Here is a 6,130-nt window from a genome sequence, read left to right as displayed (position 1 = left end):
GAAGTTAAAAGGGCCCTGCAGGACATGACCCGAGGAAAAGTGGCTGGAGGTGTAATAAGAGTCGGTTTATAAAAGATGCAGGAGATATCAAGCTTGAAAAGCTTGTCACCCTTTATACGCAATGCCTCATGGCTTCAAGTGTACCAGACAGCTGGAAGAAAGCCAACGTTATACTCATCCATAAGAAGGGAGACGTTAAAGAATTGCAGAATTCCATTAGCTTGCTTTTAGTGTTGTATAAAATATTCACCAAGACAACTTCCAATACAATCTGGGCAACACTTGACTTCAGCTAACCAAGAGAACAGGCTGGCTTCAGGAAGAGATATTCTACCATGGATCAGATCCAAGTCATCAATCAGGTAATTGAGAAATCTGCGGAGTAGAATAAACCTGTCTATATGGCTCTCATAGATTATGAAAAGGCGTTTGATTCAGTAGGGGTACCAGCCGTCATAGAGGCATTGCGTAATCAAGGAGTACAGGAGGCATACCTGAATATCTTGCCAAATAGCTACAACGATTTCACAGCTGTCTTGGTTCTCCACAAGAAAAGTAGAAAATTACCTATCAAGAAAGTGGTCAGGCAACGAGACACAACCCCCTCAATGCTATTCACTGCATGGTCTGAAGTATTCAAGCTCTTACACTGGGAAGGCTTAGGAGCGAGGATTTACGGCGAATATCTCAGCAACCTTCGGTTTGCAGATGACATTGTCCTATTCAGCAGCAATGGGGACGAATTAGACGAAATGACTGAGGACCTCAACCGAGAAAGTGTAAGAATTGGGCTGAAGATGAATATGCAGAAGACAAAGATAATGCTCAATAGCCTGGCAAGGGAACAAGGATTCAGGATCGCCAGTCAGCCTCTAGAGTCTGCAAAGAAGTACGTCTATTTAGGTCAATTACTCACAGGTTACCCTGATCATGATAAGGAAATCTACAGAAAAATAAAATTGGGTTGGACAGCATACGGCAGGCATTGCCAAATCCTGGCTGGGATCTTACCACTGTCGTTGAAAAAAAAGTGTACAATCATTGAATTCTACTGGTGCTAACATATGGGGTAGGAAATTGGAGGTTAACAAAGAAGCTTGAGAACAAGTTAAGGACCGCACAAAGAGCGATGAAACGAAAAATGTTAGCCCTATAACATTAAGAGACCTGGAAGAGAGCATGGATCAGAGAGCAAACGGGGATAGCCGATATTCTAGTGGATATTAAGAGCAAGAAATGGAACTGGACCGGTCATCTAATGCTTAGGATACGTAACCGGTGGACCATTAGAGCAACACAATCGACGCCAAGAGAGGGATGCGCAGTTGAGGACGGCAGAAAACTAGGCGGGGTGATGAAGTTAGGAAACTTGTAGGCCGAAGTTGTAATCATCTAGTGCAAGACAGGGGTAATCGGAGACCACAGGGAGAGACCTTCGACCTGGAGTGGACATAAATAGGCTGATGGTGATTATGCAGGTGTTGTCCACCATGAATTTCTAGCAGACTGGCTGGAAGCGATGAAGACCAGGAAACAGCGACTCAACATTTCCCAGATGCACTTCAATCCGTACTACACTGACGTAGCGGTATCCGGAGACGGGCTGGTGATCGTGCCGGCTGGAGCTATTTTCTACTCGTACCGAGATGGCGACCTTACGGCGATCAACCTTGGCAGGCTCGGTCAGACGGTCGGCACACGTTTTGTCGAAAGGTACTCTCCAATTGTTCTTATTTTGCACGGTGTTCAGAGTTATTTCCAACATCAACTTGAGAACTACGTGTCCAAGGGTACTAGAGAGCAGACAGCGTGGTATATCGATAACGAGGAGCGGGTGACGAATGTAACAATGTTGCAGACTCGTAGCGCGTGTGTTGCGCAGGTTCCGGCTGCCCAGTGTGCCGGCCAAGCCAGAGTGTCCCGCGCCAGGTGATTCGAAGGCAGAGAACGTGTTCGAGACACTACTCTCGCTCGACTGCACCCAAAAACTACTAAGTAGCAGCGTGGATCCAAAAGCAAACGGCACCTTGCTGTTACCCATGCATCAGAAGATGACTTCGGCCAGACAGTTGTTTGTTGCTGCCTGCTTCAAGGTGAAGCTCTATTGCACTTTCGAAGACTTTGAAAGGGCAGCGCTATGCTGCGTGGTCTAACGCGATTAGCATTCTTAGGATACTTTAAGTACTTTTCAGTGTCTATGTATCTGACCATTTTCCCGCCAACTTGGCTCACTAGGTAGTCTATGTTCTAATGGGTAGAGCAGTGGTGTAATGTTCTCAGGGAACCTGGTTCGAAACCAACCGTCGGACGAAATTGGGGATTCAGGGTTGTGACACCGGGGTATGTGCCGCTCTTCAATGAACTTCTTTGACGCCAACTTTGCTCAATATATATATATATATATATATATATATATATATATATGCCACAGGATATACGCAACTCGTCAATAACGAAACAACCATTAAAATTTATACGATGCAGGTTGGATTAGAGCTGACGTCGTATAGGCTCGTATATGCCAATATCGTCTGCCAATGCATTTATTCGCACATGAGGCACACGCGCACTTCGCGGCATCGGCGCTAGATGGCGAGGCGTGTTCAGAGCATGTCACTTTGCTTGCTAGCAAGCAAAGTGATATGCAACATCTGGCTGATATCTGTGGAGAAGAATGTGAGAAGTTAGGATTAAAATTTAGCGTTAGAAATCAGGTTTTATGGTATTCAATGAAAACAGTGAACAGACAGTGTTGATTTAGGGCCAGGAAATACCTCGGGTAAAAGAGTACAAATACTTTGGTATATGGATAAACGAAGGCAATAGATATCTGGAGACACAGGAGAAAACAATAACAGCAAAAGGGAAGAGAAATGCGGCCATAATGAAACACAGGGCGCTATGGGGATACAATAGGTACGAGATGCTCCGGGATATGTGGAAAGGTGTAATGGTTCCAGGGCTTACATTTGGAAATGCGGTTGTTTGCTTGAAGTCAGGGGTACAATCAGGACTCGGATGGCAACCAAAGGTCAGTGGGACGCCTCGCGTTGGGCGCCCACGGGAAGGCTACTAATGAAGCTGCGCAGGGTGATATGGGCTGGACAAATTTTGAAGCAAGGGAGGCTCAGAGTAAAATTGATTTTGAAGAACGATTGAGGGAAATGGAAGAAAATAGATGGGGTGCAAGAGGTGTTCAGGTATTTGTACAGGCAAAACATTGGCTCACAGTGGAGGAAGAGAACTAGGAAGCTTACCAGCAAATATGCGACCGCTATGGCCAGCAACACGGCAACAAAGAACGTCAAACGCAAAGCTAGAGAGGCTGAGACAAGGTTATGGGTGGCGGCAATGGAAAAGAAACCTGCTATGACTAACTACCTCAATGTAAAAAAAAGGAAATCAGGAAAGAAACAATTCATGAAAACTCAAAAGGAAGCTCCTTCCTTTTCGAAGCGAGATCAGGATGCCTTAGAACGCGCAGTTATAAAGCGAAGTACACCAAGGACGAAGCCGCATGTGCTTGCTGTGGTAAAGCTAGAGAAACAGTGGAACATGTTTTACTGGAATGCGAAGAAATCTACCCAGCTGCACGTCTAGACTCCTCTGACCTCCTTGAAGTCATTGGGTTCAGGGATAGCACGGGAAAAGTAAACATGTCAGCTGTAGATATTAGTAAGAGGCGGTTGGAGGTTTGGTGGCAGAAAAGTAGGGAGATCACAAACAACGCAGACGTCACAGAAACAGAATTCCCAGTAACGGTTTAAAAAAGTTGATGCCTGCAATTCTTTGTATTTGTGTGTTTCTCAAAAATAAAGATAGGACATTAGGTAAAATAATAACAAGAGCTTGGTGGCGCAACCCACCACCCCGTTTCAAAGGGGACGCTGATAGCATCCATCCATCCATTAAAGCGCGCGAGACGAACACTGTTTCGCAGAGCATCATGCATTAGGCGTCTGCGCGGCTCCCATGACGCGTCCATGACGCGTCTCCGCTGCCAAAAGGACGAGAAGTTGTGTCGCTATGTTGGTTCAGTGCTAATCGCCATAACGTCGGCATTCAGCATGAGATGGGTCTTGCCGACATGTTTCTTCCTATTGTTTTTTGAGCTCAAACAAATTTGAAGAACTCGCCTAGGCTAGAGCATATAGCCCAATCGGAGCTGCTGAGGTGGCTTACCTGAAGAAATGGACGTTACTTGCTTGACGAATCGCAATTTCGAGCCGGCTAATTAGAAAATTCACTAATTAACTTTTTCTATTGTTCACTTAAGGGCCTATGCTTTCTCTGCAAAATTGGAGCCAAACCATAGAGAATTCATCTCTGCTTCACAGAAATCCTAATAGTAGCAATGTTTTTAAAATAAAAAAATCGGTTTCTATGATTTACTTGCCAAAACCACTATATGATTATGAGAAATGCCGCATTGGGGGACTCCGGAATCAATTTGACCGCCGGGGGTTCTTTAACGTGAACCCAGTGCACTTGTGCACGGGCGTTCTTGCTTTTCGCTGCCATCGATATGCGGCTTCCACGGCCGGGATTCGATCCCACACCCTCAGGCTTAGCAGCGCAACGCGAAAGCCACTATGCCACCACGGCGGGTAATATTTTCCAAATATCCGCCTCCACAATTTGCTAAAAAATAGTTGGAGTTACACTTGGAATCTTCCTAAACTAATTGGTGCAAGCTTTATAGAAAACGGTAGCTGAAACGCCCACGTGCTTCTAGCAGACCTTAAGGATAGATATCTCGAATGTAGTGCTATACTCACAATGACTGCTTAGCAAACAGGGCCTCGCTAATGAGGGGCTGCACTTTCACATAAGTACAACATGCATCGACGTGGAAATATAAAAAAGTCTACTAGTTCACGCATATTTTGAATTAGCTACTTGGAGGCTGCAATGCGTCACGCCAGTATGGCGTCCGCCTCATTCCGAAACACACCTCAAAAAGGCTGAATAGCGCCATCTGTCACAGGTGATGAAAAATAAAGTCATATGAATAAATCACAGCCTTATTTACAGGGAAGCTTTTTGTTTCGATCAGTTGCATTAGGAGCAGTTGCATTTCAGTTGCCTGAAATGAGCCACATACTTTAAAACTCCGCCTACGTATTTGTCGCATGCTTGAAATCTTGGTTGCGTATAACGCTTTTGAGCACTTCTTAAAGGAGGTTTTTGACAAGGACAGAATTAGATCCACAAGCATTTCATTTCTTAAACGAATTGGCCATAGTGTTCCCCCAATTCTCGCTAAATTTTATTGATGTGTTCTTCATGGCTCTTCCAGGGCAACGAGGCTACATTTGCCATCATTCGCGGAAGACCCTTACAACGCTACAGATCGGTTGCATGCGTAATGTACTGCTAAGGCCGTAATTAGACGGCACAGCTTGAACTTCTCCTAAACAACTATCGATAACGTGCCACTAACTTTAAACAAATATAAACAAAGAGCCTAGTTCAGTGCACCGCGGACACTGGGAATACAGCTACCGAACCTCGCATAACTCATAGAAATAGGGGAAAAAAACGGGAGTTCAGCAATTAGTTGCGTCGCTGATAATTAGGCCAGCAGCGTTAAGGTTTCGTTGCCACCCATTACATAGCCCCTCACCCGTGCATTAATATTTTACACTACTGCTGGCTACTGTGTGGTCCAAACAGAAGGGAACATACAAAATACGCAGTACCAAGATAAGACAAGCAAGAAATGAGAAATAAATAAAGAACGAACACAGAGAAGTCTACTTTTTCTTCCTGGGGTTTTGCGTGCCAAAACCAGTTCTGATTATGAGGCACGCCGTAGTGGAGGGCTCCGGATTAATTTTGACCACCTGGGGTTCTTAAAGCGCACCACAACGCAAGCACACGGGTGTTCTTGCATTTCGCCTCCGTCGATATGCGGCCGCCGCGGCCAGGATTCGATCCCGCGACCTCGTGCTCAGCAGCGCAGCGCCTTAGCCACCCCGGCGGGATAGAAATCGGCAATCTTGAAAGTATCACTCCAGTTCACGCATAATATAATTTGCACCAAATACACGCGTATTCAAGGAGTCTCACTCAGCAACAGTTCTAGGGAAAGAACTATACTTAAATGTAGTTGTCCTAGCAAGAAATC

The sequence above is a fragment of the Dermacentor silvarum genome, chromosome 6, assembly GCF_013339745.2.
Source record: "Dermacentor silvarum isolate Dsil-2018 chromosome 6, BIME_Dsil_1.4, whole genome shotgun sequence".
Lineage (NCBI taxonomy): Eukaryota > Metazoa > Arthropoda > Arachnida > Ixodida > Ixodidae > Dermacentor > Dermacentor silvarum.
This window is presented reverse-complemented; position numbering follows the sequence as displayed.